Source organism: Rhinoderma darwinii, assembly GCF_050947455.1.
Source record: "Rhinoderma darwinii isolate aRhiDar2 chromosome 2 unlocalized genomic scaffold, aRhiDar2.hap1 SUPER_2_unloc_56, whole genome shotgun sequence".
Lineage (NCBI taxonomy): Eukaryota > Metazoa > Chordata > Amphibia > Anura > Rhinodermatidae > Rhinoderma > Rhinoderma darwinii.
The window spans coordinates 365,788-384,571 of NW_027461725.1; the positions used below are offsets into that span (position 1 = coordinate 365,788).

At 45.3% G+C, this 18,784-nt stretch overlaps 2 non-coding genes across 2 annotated transcripts; both read right to left on the bottom strand.

The window, feature by feature from the left end:
- Positions 1-5,246: 5,246 nt before the first annotated feature.
- On the bottom strand, positions 5,247-5,435 carry LOC142680986 (U2 spliceosomal RNA). Its single transcript, XR_012853361.1, has one exon. It is a non-coding gene; the product is annotated as a U2 spliceosomal RNA (small nuclear RNA).
- Positions 5,436-12,017: 6,582 nt separating this feature from the next.
- Positions 12,018-12,206, bottom strand: LOC142680987 (U2 spliceosomal RNA). The gene has a single exon (XR_012853362.1). It is a non-coding gene; the product is annotated as a U2 spliceosomal RNA (small nuclear RNA).
- Between the last annotated feature and the right edge of the window lie 6,578 nt (positions 12,207-18,784).

Here is an 18,784-nt window from a genome sequence, read left to right on the forward strand (position 1 = left end):
TCTTGCTGAAGTTTACTTTAAAACCGGAAGCACAGCAATAAAACTCGATTTGCCTAAGGGTTCTCTGAAGCGACAGGGCGTCCCTACATAAAACCGCCACATCATCCATGTACCCCACTGCTTTGGCCTCTACGCCGCCTCCCCCGGGCAGGGGGACTCCACGGATACACTTATCGCGGCGAATTGCGCATAACAGAGGCTCCAATGAACATATAAAAAGCAGTGGGGACAAGGGACACCCCTGCTTCACCCCAGAGTTTAAAAATACGTCCTGTGTCTTAAAACCATTCACTAAAATTTTGCTGGTGCATTCTCTGTAAAAGGCTTTAATAGATAATAAAAATCCTTCAGGTATACCCATACGTTCTAAAACCTTAAAAAGATAAAAATGAGAGACACGGTCGAACGCCTTCTCAAAGTCTATAGATAAAATGGCTAATTTAACTTTTCTAGACCTCGTGTCCTCAATCACGTCTTTTATTAGGTTTAAATTATCCCAGATGCTGCGGCCTGGCACCCCACACACCTGGTCAGAGTGTATAATGTGGGGTATTATGGCTTTTAATCTATTTGCACATATTTTAGCCATAATTTTATAGTCGCTATTTAGAAGGGTTATTGGTCTCCAATTCTTTAAAACTGCGATGTCACCCGTCTTATACAGCAGGGAGACCTCACCCTTCCGCCAGGACTTAGGCAGCATCTTGGAATTAAAAACATCAGAAAAAAGGTTAAAAAGATCCTCTTTTAAAATGTCATAAAATTTTACATAAAACTCACTGGGTATACCGTCCGGTCCGGGAACTTTCCCTGTTTTAAAACTCTTAACAGTTTCTAAAACCTCCTGCTCCGTCAGCTCCTGTAATAAAAAATTCTGGGAGACAGGGTCTAAAACAGTAGTAATCTCCTTCAGTGAGTCACGCATAAAATTATGATCCACAGTCTTAACATTAAAAAGGTCAGTGTAAAACTCATGAACTTTACTTAAAAGACCCTGTACATCTGACACCCCTTCTATATTTTTGATAATTGCCTTTTTGTTATTTATTTTCTTAAAAAAGTACCTGGAGCAGGTCTCGTTCTCCTCCACATGTTGTATTTTTGAACGGAATATAATCTCTTTACCTTTCTGCTCCAGGCACTGGGCTATCTCCTTTTTCAAATTGGTGATGTCATCTTTAACGTCTATGTCATGATCTTGCATTTTGTACAGGGTCTGCAGACGGGTATTGAGAATTTTAAAAAAAGCGTATTTCTCTTTGGCTTTCGCCACGCTTTTCTTAATAAAAAAATCTTTTATTTTCTTTTTCATTTTCTCCCACCATGCACTGATGGGAGTACGTGTGTCTCTTACCCGCCTGCTTTCTTGGTAAAATTCAATAAAATCTGCTAAAACCTGTGGGTCGTCTAAAAGGGAAACATTCATCTTCCAGGACTTTTTACATACAATATTATTAAGATCATGCTTTACTTTAAAAGATAAAAGCCTGTGATCTGAAAACACATTGGTTAAAACTTCACCATTAAAAGGCAGTAAATTTTCAGAACAAAAGATAAAATCAATCCTGGAGCTACAGGTGGCGTTGCTCCAGGTAACGCCGGCTTCCTCTGGACTGCTCCTGTTACATTCTTTGTATATGTCTTTTAATTTAAAATCAGTCACGATATCCTTGAGCAGTCCAGAGGTCTTGTCATAGTTCCTACTCGTACTGTTGGTAAGCCGGCGTTCTCCTCTCAGGATACAATTAAAATCACCTGCGAGGATAAAAGGCTCAGATGTGTTGATAAAAAGCGGTAAAATCTCCAGCATCCTCGCTCTTTCGTTCTTTTCTGGTGATCCGTAAAAATTTAAAAACTGCCACTTTACACCATCAATAAAAGCTTTAACCATTAAAATACGTCCTGGTAAGATTTCTTGAATAAAATCAATTAAAACGTTTCCCTTAAAAAGAATGGCGACCCCTGCTGATCTGGACTCGTTGGATCCAGACCAGACGGATGGACCATACTTCCAATCCTTTTTGTAATTTTCATATCTCATTGTATGGGGAATGCCGCACTCCTGCAGGAAAAATACAGAGGCTGCCAGGCAAGATAAAAAATTGAAGAGAGCAACCCTTCTCACTTTTGACTTGGCGCCCCTCACGTTGAGGGAGATTCCCATGAGCTCAGACATCGTGGAGAGTTAAAGCAAAATTCTGATTTTAAAATAATAAATAATAGGCGTACTTAAAATCAGATTGCTCCTCCACCAGCAATACCCGAAACCTCACTTGAACTCATGGCCCCGCCCTCATCCGACTCAACTGAAAAGAGGGACGAGGCAGGAGAAGAACTACTGTCGCTGAGAGCTGAGCCAGCAACACTCACCTCGTACACGGGGAGCCCAGACTCGCACAGCCTCACCTGGGTCTCTCTCGGTTGACCGACTGGGTCCATGTCTGGTGGGTCCCCCAAGGGCCCCGCCTCTCCCCCCTGGGCCCGTGAAGGCCGGTCTAGAGGGGGAGGTTGTGCGCATGGCGGGGTGTCCGATAATACGGAGGGAGCAGTGCCCGTCCTCCTCACCAGTGCAGGCGAGGAGGGGGTCCCAGGAGGAGCCACATCTTTCCGCACGGACGTATCCATCTGCTCCTCCCCTGTCTCCCTCCTACTGGCACGTTCTTGCTTCCCCTTTTTACGGGGACCCACCTGTACCCAGTCTTCTCCTTCCGAGTCGGTCTCTAGAGACCCAGGATTAGGAGCAGGCCCGGCACCGCCTGAGCAACCAGCCGTCTGGGATGCCACAGGTTCATCGATGGCCTGCTCCTTTTCTGCCTTCCTCTTGGCCTGCCGTTTTTCCTTGGCGCTGGGCTCATTTTTATCCCCTGAGGTCGCTGGCTGAGAGGCACCTGTTTTGGCTTCGGCTAGCCGTACTCTTGAAGCCCAGGTACCTCTCTGCTCTTTCGCCGCAACAGCTTGTTCTCCTCCTTGAGGACGGGACTGCTCTGCTGGTGGAGCACGTGGGGGCACCTCGGGTTGCTCATCTTCTTCGCCTCGGTACCTATGTGGACAAGCATAATAAAGATGACCAGTTTTTTGACAAAAATTGCATTTTTTCTCTTCTGTACATTCTCTCATTGTGTGTTGTTTACTTCCACAGTTCCTGCAGGTGACATCGCAGTTAAAACTGGTATGTCCATAGGTACCGCAGGCCCTGCAGAAGTTTGGCATTCCTGAGAAATAGAGGTCGCCATTCACATTCCCAAGTTTAAAACGAGCAGGTGGTAGCTTCGTTTCTTGGGTGGAGGGGTCCTTTATTAGCGTAACAATAAATTTCCATTTGACGGTCCACACACCGCACTCGTTCATAACTCTCCCCAGCAGCTTAACGTTCTTAAAGTATGCAGCAAGAAACGCCGCCACTTCCTGATCTTTCACGTATGGGGAATACATTTTAATCACTACGAGTTTGGTTACTTCAAAAGCGTGTTCAATTACCTGGACTCCCAAGGCCATGAGTTCACCTTGTTGCCTCTCAGCTTTTCCCATGGCATCACGGAGGATTCCTTCTCCCATAAAAGTCACGTCGTACACTCCACGCCTTGGGTAGTCCTGGATCGCCAAAATCTCGTTCTTGTGGACCGCCAACCGCTTTTCCAAAATATCGTGGACAAGGAACTTGAGACCACGAGGACCGCCTCCACCCTCTGCCAAGATAAATCTTGCAGTATTCCGCAACCGGGCGTATACCGGCACCGCATCAGGTCCGCCTGCCATTTGCGTGGCCAGGTCGGTACCGCACAGCTTGCGCTGCGCCCTTTGGGTTCAAGGAGACACACCAAAGGGCTGGGGGGGGATCGCAACTCGTTGCTCAGGACTAAGCCTCTCTCCCAAATAGCAGCACGGGGGTGAAGTCCAGGCGAACCTGGACGATCCCCCGAGGCCGAGAGAGAGGGTACCTGAGCACCTTCTGACTAAAAACCTCCTGTATAAATACACTTGGTCCTAGCCAAAAGGCCGAGAAGCGATAACCCGAACGGGCCGCGCGTTGCCCGAGCCTGCCCGATACTGCTGTTCAGCCCTTGCAGCGATTCAGCCTACTTCTAGGCAATTCCATGGGGCCCTGCAGGCTCACACACTCACAGCTACACGGGAGGTGAATAAAGGCCGGAGAGGAAGCCAGACAGGATTTGCTTCTTTTGCTTGCACCACAATGCAGTGCTGAAAGAGGAGGAATCTACATAAAAACGCCTTCCTGGCAACGCCCAAATGCCCTGCTGCCATGCAGATAAACACTGGCAGCGGCAGCAAGTGCATGCCCACAGCCACCCCTTGTTCCTTCACACCTTGTATCAGCTGTAATCCAGTCCAGTCCAGTGCTGCCTGCTGAGCAGCACTGACCAACACTGCCTGGGCCCAGGCTTTTATCTCTGAGGCCCCATTATGATGTCAGAAAGCTGGCTCTGGCTCCTCAGGGCTCCACTATGACACGTGCAAAGTTCCGTCTGAACTTTATATAAGACGGTGCGGCTCAGTCAGTCACTCAGTGTTGCCTGAGAGGGCAACACTGCAACAGCCGGCCGCCAGGCTGTCTTTTTTTGCACAGCTAGTTGCCTCCAGGAGGCCACAAGAGGGAGACAAGGGACTGCAAAATGGAAAATAAGCATCCACCAACTTTACAGACAACTTCTCCTTGCTCCTACAACCTCCATCCTTGCACAGTTTGTTATTCTTCTAGGTAACATAGTAACAAATCCAAATTGCTGCTCTCTTTGTAGGCAAGCAAGGCTTTGTTGCAACTGCAATTCTTACTCCTTCTTGAAATGTAGGGACGACAGTACATTCCATCACATCCATCTAGTGTACACAGGTAGGTCCATTGTGGCGGGCGGGCGGGCGGGCGGCTTTAATGGCTGTTTGCTGTTCCCCTACTCCACTCCACTATTTGACTGTGGTGCTGCATCAATCAGTGGCTGGCTCAGGTGCAGCTCTTTAACTTACCTAAAAGGGAGGGCGGAGAGAAGACAAGGAAGGTGAATGAGCTGTTCCAATGTGAAATGCCGGAAACACAGACACACAGACGACACAAAACAAGAGGTGGCAATGTATTCATTAATTGCATTTAATCAATTAGCTCATTATCACTCATGCATTGTCCAACAGGTGTTGAAATAATGGGATTAAAAGGGGAGATCCCTTCAGAAAGACAGAAACAATGGCAAACACAAAAAACACTTTTGGAATCTGATTTTAGTCAACACATAAGGAAAGGGTGCACCGGTCCTGGAAATACTGCAATACCAGGTCAATGCGTGGAGTGGACAGAGCAAGCTCTATTTCCATCTCCCTGTTCTAAAAATCCATTTAATATATGGTCCCCAGATAGGGGACGTATCAGATATTAAACTGATAAGAACAGATTTTTTTTTTTAAGTTGGCTACCCCTTTTCAGGGGTGTCAATGATTTATTTCATGATAAAAAATACAGTTTACAATAAAACCAACTTTTGTACAAATGAATAACAATAAAATCAATATTTCATTGCATTACATTACATAAAAGGGACATGGTGGCAAATCTTTATATGTTGGAGTTCCATTCTTTCACAAACCATTTATTAAGAAGGGTGGCATTTCTTTTTTTGTCTAATAAATAATAAATGTACATTTCGCTAAAACAAAGACCTAAAACATCATCAGTAGATAAAACATCGTGCTTAAAAATCAGGATGTTCCTGGCCTTCCATAGAGCTTCTTTGGCGCAATTCATCGTCTTCCACGCTATTATCTTTTGGCTCGCGGTTGGGCATCCAAATAGTCCATATAAAATATCTTCATAATTCAAGTCTTTCAGGTCTGCCATCTTTACCAAAAGAGGGAATATTTTTTTCCAAAATTCCTTCGCAAAATCACACGTCCAAAAAATGTGTCGAATCGTTTCCTCGGCCTGGCAGCCTTCCCTCGGGCAGACGGCAGACCTCGCGAGCCTCCTTCTGTATTGGAATGCCCGGCATGGAAGACATTGATGAATGCAGCTCCAGGCCAGGTCCATCTGTGTATTAAAAAGATAAAACACATTAATAATTTTGAAGATAAAAGCACTTCGTTCCTCATTAAAATTCTCAATCCTGCTGACCGTCTCACTTTCTCTTAGGTCTTTAATTAATTTTTTACTATTTTTCAGCTCATTTACATTTTTTCCCTTCAGGTTGAATAAGGTCACTATCTTTTCTAAAATCACATAGTTTATTGAGAGTTTAAAAGCGTAAGGTGAGGATAAAACAATGTTGAACCACCCAAACCTTCGCATTAAAAACCCTGTATTAAAACGTAAAAAATAGGACCAATAATGTTCTTTAAAAAGGGAATTAAAACAGAAACTGAAGAACTTGATTAAAAGAAACCTGTTAAAATTCGGAAAATCTTTGCCACCCTTCGGTTTGGATTTCATCACAATCTCTCTTTTAAGTTTCTCCATTCTGGAACTCCAAAAGAAGGTAAAACATGCTTTAGTAATTTTTTGCAATAAAACCGTGGGGGGAGGGAAAACCATACTGAGATATAAAAGCAGGGGTAAAATGACCATTTTAATAATTAAAACTTTTCCCTCCATGGTAAGTTTTCTCATGTTCCACATACATATTTTTTGATTTACCTTCTGCGCCACCATGTCCCAACTGATAAAACCATTATCGCACTCACTGAAGGAGACACCTAAAATCGTAATATTATCTGACACAGGGACGGGTATGTCTCTAAAAGCCATGCTTCCTATATTTAAAATATTACTTTTGTCGAAGTTCACCTTAAAACCGGAAGCACAGCAATAAAACTCAATTTGTCTGAGGGTTCTCTGAAGCGACAGGGTGTCCCTGCAAAAAACCGCTACATCGTCCATGTACCCCACTGCTTTAGCCTCTACGCCGCCACCCCCGGGCAGGGGGACTCCACGTATTAACTTATCGCGGCGAATTGTACACAGTAGAGGCTCTAATGCGCAAATAAAAAGCAGTGGGGACAAGGGACACCCCTGCTTCACCCCTGAGTTTAAAATCACGTCCTGTGTCTTAAAACCATTCACTAAAATTTTGCTTGTGCAATCTTTATAAAAGGCTTTAAGTGATAATAAAAATCCTTCAGGTATACCCATACGCTCTAAAACCTTAAAAATATAAAAATGAGAGACACGGTCGAACGCCTTCTCGAAGTCTATAGATAAAATGGCTAATTTACCTCTTCTAGACCTCGTGTCCTCAATCACATCTTTTACCAGGTTAAGATTATCCCAGATGCTGCGGCCTGGCACCCCACACACCTGGTTAGAGTGTACAATGTGGGGTATTATGGCTTTTAATCTATTTGCGCACACTTTTGCCATTATTTTATAGTCGCTATTCAGAAGGGTTATTGGTCTCCAGTTCTTCAAAACTGCGATGTCACCTTTCTTATGTAGCAGGGAGACCTCACCCTTCCGCCAGGACTTAGGCAGCATCTTGGAATTAAAAACTTCATAAAAAAGGCTAAAAAGATCCTCTTTTAAAATGTCATAAAATTTGACATAAAACTCACTGGGTATACCGTCCGGTCCGGGAACTTTTCCGGCTTTAAAACTCTTTACCGTTTCTAAAACCTCCTGCTCCGTCAGCTCCTGTAATAAAAAATTCTGGGAGACAGGGTCTAAAACAGTAGTAATCTCCTTCAGTGAGTCACGCATAAAATTATGATCCACAGTTTTAACACTAAAAAGGTCAGCATAAAACTCATGAACTTTACTTAAAATACCCTGTACATCTGACACACCTTCAATATTTTTAATAATAGCCTTTTTATTGTTAATTTTTTTTAAAAAGTACCTGGAGCAGGTCTCATTCTCCTCCACATGCTGAATTTTGGAACGAAAAATGATTTCTTTGCCTTTCTGCTCCAGGCACTGAGCTATTTCTTTTTTTAAATTAGTGATGTCAGTTTTAACGTCAATTTCATTATCTCTCATCTTGTACAGGGTCTGCAGACGGGTGCTGAGAATTTTAAAAAAAGCATGTTTTTCTCTGGCTTTCGCCACGCTCTTTTAAATAAAAAATTCCTTTATTCTTTTTTTCATTTTCTCCCACCATGCACTGATGGGAGTACGCATGTCTCTCCCCCGCCTGCATTTTTGGTAAAATTCAATAAAATCAGTAAAAACCTGTGGATCATCTAAAAGGGAAACATTTAACTTCCAGGACTTCTTACACACCGGTTTATTAAAATCACGCTTTACATAAAATGATAAAAGCTTGTGATCTGAGAAAACATTAGTTAAAACTTCACAATTAAAAGGCAGTACATTCTCATTACAAAAAATAAAATCTATCCTGGAGCTACAGGTGGCGTTGCTCCAGGTAACGCCGGCTTCCTCTGGGCTGCTCCTATTACATTCTTTGTACAAATCAGTTAATTTAAAATCATTTACAATATCTTTGAGCAGTCCAGAGGTCTTATCGTAATTCCTACTTGTAGTACTGGTAAGCCGGCGTTCCCCCCTCAGGATACAGTTAAAATCACCTGCGAGGATAAAAGGCTCAGTTGTATTAATAAAAAGAGGTAACATTTCTAGCATCTCTGCTCTCTCATTTTTGTCAGGTGAGCCGTAAAAATTTAAAAACTGCCATTTTACGCCGTCAATAAAAGCTTTAACCAATAAAATACGTCCTGGAAGAATCTCTTGAATAAAATCAATAAAAACGTTTCCCTTAAAAAGAATGGCGACCCCTGCTGATCTGGACTCGTTAGATCCAGACCAGACTGATGGACCATACTTCCAATCCTCTTTGTATTTATGGTACTTCATTGCATGGGGAATGCCGCACTCCTGCAGGAAAAAAACAGAGGCTGCCAGGCCAGATAAAAAACTGAAGAGAGCAACCCTTCTGACTTTGGACTTGGCGCCCCTCACGTTGAGGGAGATCCCCTTTATTTCAGACATCGTGGAGTTTTAATTGTGTTAGTCTTGATTTTAAAAAATAAATAATCGTGTTACTTAAAATCAGACTTGGCCTCCACCAGCAATACCAGAAATCTCGCTTGAACTCATCTCCCCGCCCTCGTCTGACTCTAGCGAGAAAGGGGATGATTCAGGAGAGGAACTACCTTCCGTGAGCGTCGAGCCAACAGCCCTCATCTCGTATACAGGGAGTCCAGATTCACACAGCCTTACCTGGGTCTCTAACGGCTGACCATATAGGTCTGTATCGGGTGGGTCCCCCAAGGGCCCCGCCGCTCCCCCCTGAGGCCGTGCAGGCCGTGCAGGCCGTTCTAGAGGGGGAGGTTGCGCACATGGCGGGGTGTCGGTTGGCTCGGGGGGAACAGTGCCCACCCTCCTCACCAGTAACGACGAGGGGGCGGTCCTAGGAGGAGCCTCACTTTGCTTTACGGACGTATCCATTTGCTCCTCCCCTGTCACCCCCCTACCGGCACGCTCCTGTTTACCCTTTTTACGGGGACCCACTTTCAGCCAACCTTCCTCTTCAGACTCCGTATCTAGAGACCCAGGATTGGGAGCAGGCCCGGCATCCACTGAGCAACCAGCACTCTGGGATGCCTCAGTTATCTCACTGGCCTGCCCCTTCTCAGCCTTACGTTTGGCTTGGCGTTTTTCCTTCGCACTGGACTCCCTTCTCTCCTCTGAGGCTGTTAGCTGTGAGGTACCTGCTTTGGCTCCAACAGACCGTACCCTTGAAGCCCAGGTACCCCGCTGCTCCTTTGCAGCACTGGCTTGTTCCTCTCCCTGAGGGCGGGGCTGGTCCGCTGGTGGAGCACGTGGGGGCGCCCCGGGTTGCTCTTCTTCTCCGCTTCGGTACCTATGAGGACAAGAAAAATACAAGTGACCAGTTTTTTGACAAAAGTTGCATTTTTTTTCTTCTGTGCACTCCCTTATATTGTGCTCTTTGCTTCCACAGTTTCTGCAGGTGACATCGCAGTTAAAACTGGTATGTCCATAGGTACCACAAGCCCTGCAGAAGTTTGGCATCCCTGAGAAGTAGAGGTCGCCATTCACATTTCCAATTTTAAAACGAGCCGGTGGTAATCTCGTTTCTTGGGTGGAGGGGTCCTTAATCAGCGTAACTAAAAACTTCCATTTGGCGGTCCACACTCCACACTCGTTCATCACTTTCCCCAGGAGTTTGACATTTTTGAAGTAGGCAGCTAGAAATGCTGCCACTTCCATATCTCTCACATATGGGGAATACATTTTAATCACCACGAGTTTGGTTATTTCAAATTCATGCTCTACTACCTTGACTCCCGCTGCTACGAGTTCACCTTGTTTCCTCTCAGCTCGGTCCAAAGCATCACGGAGTATTCCTTCTCCCATGAAGGTGACATCGTAGATTCCTCGCTTCGGGTAGTCCTGGATAGCCAAGAGCTCGTTCTTGTGGACCGCCAGCAGATCTTCCAAAATGGCGTGGACTAAAAATTTAATACCACGGGGACCGCCTCCACCCTCTGCCACGATAAATCGTGCAGAATTCTTAAGCCGGGCGTACACCGGCACCGCATCGGGTTCGCCTGCCATTAGCGTGGCCAGGTCGAACCGCACAGCTTTCGCTGCGCCCCTTGTCTTACGGAGACCAAGGGGCTGGGGGGGATCGCAACTCGTTGCTCAGGACTAAGCCTCTCTCCCAAATAGCAGCACGGGGGTGAAGTCCAGGCGAACCTGGACGATCCCCCGAGGCCGAGAGAGAGGGTACCTGAGCACCTTCTGACTAAAAACCTCCTGTATAAATACACTTGGTCTTAGCCAAAAGGCCGAGAAGCGATAACCCGAACGGGCCGCGCGTTGCCCGAGCCTGCCCGATACTGCTGTTCAGCCCTTGCAGCGATTCAGCCTACTTCTAGGCAATTCCATGGGGCCCTGCAGGCTCACACACTCACAGCTACACGGGAGGTGAATAAAGGCCGGAGAGGAAGCCAGACAGGATTTGCTTCTTTTGCTTGCACCACAATGCAGTGCTGAAAGAGGAGGAATCTACATAAAAACGCCTTCCTGGCAACGCCCAAATGCCCTGCTGCCATGCAGATAAACACTGGCAGCGGCAGCAAGTGCATGCCCACAGCCACCCCTTGTTCCTTCACACCTTGTATCAGCTGTAATCCAGTCCAGTCCAGTGCTGCCTGCTGAGCAGCACTGACCAACACTGCCTGGGCCCAGGCTTTTATCTCTGAGGCCCCATTATGATGTCAGAAAGCTGGCTCTGGCTCCTCAGGGCTCCACTATGACACGTGCAAAGTTCCGTCTGAACTTTATATAAGACGGTGCGGCTCAGTCAGTCACTCAGTGTTGCCTGAGAGGGCAACACTGCAACAGCCGGCCGCCAGGCTGTCTTTTTTTGCACAGCTAGTTGCCTCCAGGAGGCCACAAGAGGGAGACAAGGGACTGCAAAATGGAAAATAAGCATCCACCAACTTTACAGACAACTTCTCCTTGCTCCTACAACCTCCATCCTTGCACAGTTTGTTATTCTTCTAGGTAACATAGTAACAAATCCAAATTGCTGCTCTCTTTGTAGGCAAGCAAGGCTTTGTTGCAACTGCAATTCTTACTCCTTCTTGAAATGTAGGGACGACAGTACATTCCATCACATCCATCTAGTGTACACAGGTAGGTCCATTGTGGCGGGCGGGCGGGCGGGCGGCTTTAATGGCTGTTTGCTGTTCCCCTACTCCACTCCACTATTTGACTGTGGTGCTGCATCAATCAGTGGCTGGCTCAGGTGCAGCTCTTTAACTTACCTAAAAGGGAGGGCGGAGAGAAGACAAGGAAGGTGAATGAGCTGTTCCAATGTGAAATGCCGGAAACACAGACACACAGACGACACAAAACAAGAGGTGGCAATGTATTCATTAATTGCATTTAATCAATTAGCTCATTATCACTCATGCATTGTCCAACAGGTGTTGAAATAATGGGATTAAAAGGGGAGATCCCTTCAGAAAGACAGAAACAATGGCAAACACAAAAAACACTTTTGGAATCTGATTTTAGTCAACACATAAGGAAAGGGTGCACCGGTCCTGGAAATACTGCAATACCAGGTCAATGCGTGGAGTGGACAGAGCAAGCTCTATTTCCATCTCCCTGTTCTAAAAATCCATTTAATATATGGTCCCCAGATAGGGGACGTATCAGATATTAAACTGATAAGAACAGATTTTTTTTTTTAAGTTGGCTACCCCTTTTCAGGGGTGTCAATGATTTATTTCATGATAAAAAATACAGTTTACAATAAAACCAACTTTTGTACAAATGAATAACAATAAAATCAATATTTCATTGCATTACATTACATAAAAGGGACATGGTGGCAAATCTTTATATGTTGGAGTTCCATTCTTTCACAAACCATTTATTAAGAAGGGTGGCATTTCTTTTTTTGTCTAATAAATAATAAATGTACATTTCGCTAAAACAAAGACCTAAAACATCATCAGTAGATAAAACATCGTGCTTAAAAATCAGGATGTTCCTGGCCTTCCATAGAGCTTCTTTGGCGCAATTCATCGTCTTCCACGCTATTATCTTTTGGCTCGCGGTTGGGCATCCAAATAGTCCATATAAAATATCTTCATAATTCAAGTCTTTCAGGTCTGCCATCTTTACCAAAAGAGGGAATATTTTTTTCCAAAATTCCTTCGCAAAATCACACGTCCAAAAAATGTGTCGAATCGTTTCCTCGGCCTGGCAGCCTTCCCTCGGGCAGACGGCAGACCTCGCGAGCCTCCTTCTGTATTGGAATGCCCGGCATGGAAGACATTGATGAATGCAGCTCCAGGCCAGGTCCATCTGTGTATTAAAAAGATAAAACACATTAATAATTTTGAAGATAAAAGCACTTCGTTCCTCATTAAAATTCTCAATCCTGCTGACCGTCTCACTTTCTCTTAGGTCTTTAATTAATTTTTTACTATTTTTCAGCTCATTTACATTTTTTCCCTTCAGGTTGAATAAGGTCACTATCTTTTCTAAAATCACATAGTTTATTGAGAGTTTAAAAGCGTAAGGTGAGGATAAAACAATGTTGAACCACCCAAACCTTCGCATTAAAAACCCTGTATTAAAACGTAAAAAATAGGACCAATAATGTTCTTTAAAAAGGGAATTAAAACAGAAACTGAAGAACTTGATTAAAAGAAACCTGTTAAAATTCGGAAAATCTTTGCCACCCTTCGGTTTGGATTTCATCACAATCTCTCTTTTAAGTTTCTCCATTCTGGAACTCCAAAAGAAGGTAAAACATGCTTTAGTAATTTTTTGCAATAAAACCGTGGGGGGAGGGAAAACCATACTGAGATATAAAAGCAGGGGTAAAATGACCATTTTAATAATTAAAACTTTTCCCTCCATGGTAAGTTTTCTCATGTTCCACATACATATTTTTTGATTTACCTTCTGCGCCACCATGTCCCAACTGATAAAACCATTATCGCACTCACTGAAGGAGACACCTAAAATCGTAATATTATCTGACACAGGGACGGGTATGTCTCTAAAAGCCATGCTTCCTATATTTAAAATATTACTTTTGTCGAAGTTCACCTTAAAACCGGAAGCACAGCAATAAAACTCAATTTGTCTGAGGGTTCTCTGAAGCGACAGGGTGTCCCTGCAAAAAACCGCTACATCGTCCATGTACCCCACTGCTTTAGCCTCTACGCCGCCACCCCCGGGCAGGGGGACTCCACGTATTAACTTATCGCGGCGAATTGTACACAGTAGAGGCTCTAATGCGCAAATAAAAAGCAGTGGGGACAAGGGACACCCCTGCTTCACCCCTGAGTTTAAAATCACGTCCTGTGTCTTAAAACCATTCACTAAAATTTTGCTTGTGCAATCTTTATAAAAGGCTTTAAGTGATAATAAAAATCCTTCAGGTATACCCATACGCTCTAAAACCTTAAAAAGATAAAAATGAGAGACACGGTCGAACGCCTTCTCGAAGTCTATAGATAAAATGGCTAATTTACCTCTTCTAGACCTCGTGTCCTCAATCACATCTTTTACCAGGTTAAGATTATCCCAGATGCTGCGGCCTGGCACCCCACACACCTGGTTAGAGTGTACAATGTGGGGTATTATGGCTTTTAATCTATTTGCGCACACTTTTGCCATTATTTTATAGTCGCTATTCAGAAGGGTTATTGGTCTCCAGTTCTTCAAAACTGCGATGTCACCTTTCTTATGTAGCAGGGAGACCTCACCCTTCCGCCAGGACTTAGGCAGCATCTTGGAATTAAAAACTTCATAAAAAAGGCTAAAAAGATCCTCTTTTAAAATGTCATAAAATTTGACATAAAACTCACTGGGTATACCGTCCGGTCCGGGAACTTTTCCGGCTTTAAAACTCTTTACCGTTTCTAAAACCTCCTGCTCCGTCAGCTCCTGTAATAAAAAATTCTGGGAGACAGGGTCTAAAACAGTAGTAATCTCCTTCAGTGAGTCACGCATAAAATTATGATCCACAGTTTTAACACTAAAAAGGTCAGCATAAAACTCATGAACTTTACTTAAAATACCCTGTACATCTGACACACCTTCAATATTTTTAATAATAGCCTTTTTATTGTTAATTTTTTTAAAAAAGTACCTGGAGCAGGTCTCATTCTCCTCCACATGCTGAATTTTGGAACGAAAAATGATTTCTTTGCCTTTCTGCTCCAGGCACTGAGCTATTTCTTTTTTTAAATTAGTGATGTCAGTTTTAACGTCAATTTCATTATCTCTCATCTTGTACAGGGTCTGCAGACGGGTGCTGAGAATTTTAAAAAAAGCATGTTTTTCTCTGGCTTTCGCCACGCTCTTTTAAATAAAAAATTCCTTTATTCTTTTTTTCATTTTCTCCCACCATGCACTGATGGGAGTACGCATGTCTCTCCCCCGCCTGCATTTTTGGTAAAATTCAATAAAATCAGTAAAAACCTGTGGATCATCTAAAAGGGAAACATTTAACTTCCAGGACTTCTTACACACCGGTTTATTAAAATCACGCTTTACATAAAATGATAAAAGCTTGTGATCTGAGAAAACATTAGTTAAAACTTCACAATTAAAAGGCAGTACATTCTCATTACAAAAAATAAAATCTATCCTGGAGCTACAGGTGGCGTTGCTCCAGGTAACGCCGGCTTCCTCTGGGCTGCTCCTATTACATTCTTTGTACAAATCAGTTAATTTAAAATCATTTACAATATCTTTGAGCAGTCCAGAGGTCTTATCGTAATTCCTACTTGTAGTACTGGTAAGCCGGCGTTCCCCCCTCAGGATACAGTTAAAATCACCTGCGAGGATAAAAGGCTCAGTTGTATTAATAAAAAGAGGTAACATTTCTAGCATCTCTGCTCTCTCATTTTTGTCAGGTGAGCCGTAAAAATTTAAAAACTGCCATTTTACGCCGTCAATAAAAGCTTTAACCAATAAAATACGTCCTGGAAGAATCTCTTGAATAAAATCAATAAAAACGTTTCCCTTAAAAAGAATGGCGACCCCTGCTGATCTGGACTCGTTAGATCCAGACCAGACTGATGGACCATACTTCCAATCCTCTTTGTATTTATGGTACTTCATTGCATGGGGAATGCCGCACTCCTGCAGGAAAAAAACAGAGGCTGCCAGGCCAGATAAAAAACTGAAGAGAGCAACCCTTCTGACTTTGGACTTGGCGCCCCTCACGTTGAGGGAGATCCCCTTTATTTCAGACATCGTGGAGTTTTAATTGTGTTAGTCTTGATTTTAAAAAATAAATAATCGTGTTACTTAAAATCAGACTTGGCCTCCACCAGCAATACCAGAAATCTCGCTTGAACTCATCTCCCCGCCCTCGTCTGACTCTAGCGAGAAAGGGGATGATTCAGGAGAGGAACTACCTTCCGTGAGCGTCGAGCCAACAGCCCTCATCTCGTATACAGGGAGTCCAGATTCACACAGCCTTACCTGGGTCTCTAACGGCTGACCATATAGGTCTGTATCGGGTGGGTCCCCCAAGGGCCCCGCCGCTCCCCCCTGAGGCCGTGCAGGCCGTGCAGGCCGTTCTAGAGGGGGAGGTTGCGCACATGGCGGGGTGTCGGTTGGCTCGGGGGGAACAGTGCCCACCCTCCTCACCAGTAACGACGAGGGGGCGGTCCTAGGAGGAGCCTCACTTTGCTTTACGGACGTATCCATTTGCTCCTCCCCTGTCACCCCCCTACCGGCACGCTCCTGTTTACCCTTTTTACGGGGACCCACTTTCAGCCAACCTTCCTCTTCAGACTCCGTATCTAGAGACCCAGGATTGGGAGCAGGCCCGGCATCCACTGAGCAACCAGCACTCTGGGATGCCTCAGTTATCTCACTGGCCTGCCCCTTCTCAGCCTTACGTTTGGCTTGGCGTTTTTCCTTCGCACTGGACTCCCTTCTCTCCTCTGAGGCTGTTGGCTGTGAGGTACCTGCTTTGGCTCCAACAGACCGTACCCTTGAAGCCCAGGTACCCCGCTGCTCCTTTGCAGCACTGGCTTGTTCCTCTCCCTGAGGGCGGGGCTGGTCCGCTGGTGGAGCACGTGGGGGCGCCCCGGGTTGCTCTTCTTCTCCGCTTCGGTACCTATGAGGACAAGAAAAATACAAGTGACCAGTTTTTTGACAAAAGTTGCATTTTTTTTCTTCTGTGCACTCCCTTATATTGTGCTCTTTGCTTCCACAGTTTCTGCAGGTGACATCGCAGTTAAAACTGGTATGTCCATAGGTACCACAAGCCCTGCAGAAGTTTGGCATCCCTGAGAAGTAGAGGTCGCCATTCACATTTCCAATTTTAAAACGAGCCGGTGGTAATCTCGTTTCTTGGGTGGAGGGGTCCTTAATCAGCGTAACTAAAAACTTCCATTTGGCGGTCCACACTCCACACTCGTTCATCACTTTCCCCAGGAGTTTGACATTTTTGAAGTAGGCAGCTAGAAATGCTGCCACTTCCATATCTCTCACATATGGGGAATACATTTTAATCACCACGAGTTTGGTTATTTCAAATTCATGCTCTACTACCTTGACTCCCGCTGCTACGAGTTCACCTTGTTTCCTCTCAGCTCGGTCCATAGCATCACGGAGTATTCCTTCTCCCATGAAGGTGACATCGTAGATTCCTCGCTTCGGGTAGTCCTGGATAGCCAAGAGCTCGTTCTTGTGGACCGCCAGCAGATCTTCCAAAATGGCGTGGACTAAAAATTTAATACCACGGGGACCGCCTCCACCCTCTGCCACGATAAATCGTGCAGAATTCTTAAGCCGGGCGTACACCGGCACCGCATCGGGTTCGCCTGCCATTAGCGTGGCCAGGTCGAACCGCACAGCTTTCGCTGCGCCCCTTGTCTTACGGAGACCAAGGGGCTGGGGGGGATCGCAACTCGTTGCTCAGGACTAAGCCTCTCTCCCAAATAGCAGCACGGGGGTGAAGTCCAGGCGAACCTGGACGATCCCCCGAGGCCGAGAGAGAGGGTACCTGAGCACCTTCTGACCAAAAACCTCCTGTATAAATACACTTGGTCTTAGCCAAAAGGCCGAGAAGCGATAACCCGAACGGGCCGCGCGTTGCCCGAGCCTGCCCGATACTGCTGTTCAGCCCTTGCAGCGATTCAGCCTACTTCTAGGCAATTCCATGGGGCCCTGCAGGCTCACACACTCACAGCTACACGGGAGGTGAATAAAGGCCGGAGAGGAAGCCAGACAGGATTTGCTTCTTTTGCTTGCACCACAATGCAGTGCTGAAAGAGGAGGAATCTACATAAAAACGCCTTCCTGGCAACGCCAAAATGCCCTGCTGCCATGCAGATAAACACTGGCAGCGGCAGCAAGTGCATGCCCACAGCCACCCCTTGTTCCTTCACACCTTGTATCAGCTGTAATCCAGTCCAGTCCAGTGCTGCCTGCTGAGCAGCACTGACCAACACTGCCTGGGCCCAGGCTTTTATCTCTGAGGCCCCATTATGATGTCAGAAAGCTGGCTCTGGCTCCTCAGGGCTCCACTATGACACGTGCAAAGTTCCGTCTGAACTTTATATAAGACGGTGCGGCTCAGTCAGTCACTCAGTGTTGCCTGAGAGGGCAACACTGCAACAGCCGGCCGCCAGGCTGTCTTTTTTTGCACAGCTAGTTGCCTCCAGGAGGCCACAAGAGGGAGACAAGGGACTGCAAAATGGAAAATAAGCATCCACCAACTTTACAGACAACTTCTCCTTGCTCCTACAACCTCCATCCTTGCACAGTTTGTTATTCTTCTAGGTAACATAGTAACAAATCCAAATTGCTGCTCTCTTTGTAGGCAAGCAAGGCTTTGTTGCAACTGCAATTCTTACTCCTTCTTGAAATGTAGGGACGACAGTACATTCCATCACATCCATCTAGTGTACACAGGTAGGTCCATTGTGGCGGGCGGGCGGGCGGCTTTAATGGCTGTTTGCTGTTCCCCTACTCCACTCCACTATTTGACTGTGGTGCTGCATCAATCAGTGGCTGGCTCAGGTGCAGCTCTTTAACTTACCTAAAAGGGAGGGCGGAGAGAAGACAAGGAAGGTGAATGAGCTGTTCCAATGTGAAATGCCGGAAACACAGACACACAGACGACACAAAACAAGAGGTGGCAATGTATTCATTAATTGCATTTAATCAATTAGCTCATTATCACTCATGCATTGTCCAACAGGTGTTGAAATAATGGGATTAAAAGGGGAGATCCCTTCAGAAAGACAGAAACAATGGCAAACACAAAAAACACTTTTGGAATCTGATTTTAGTCAACACATAAGG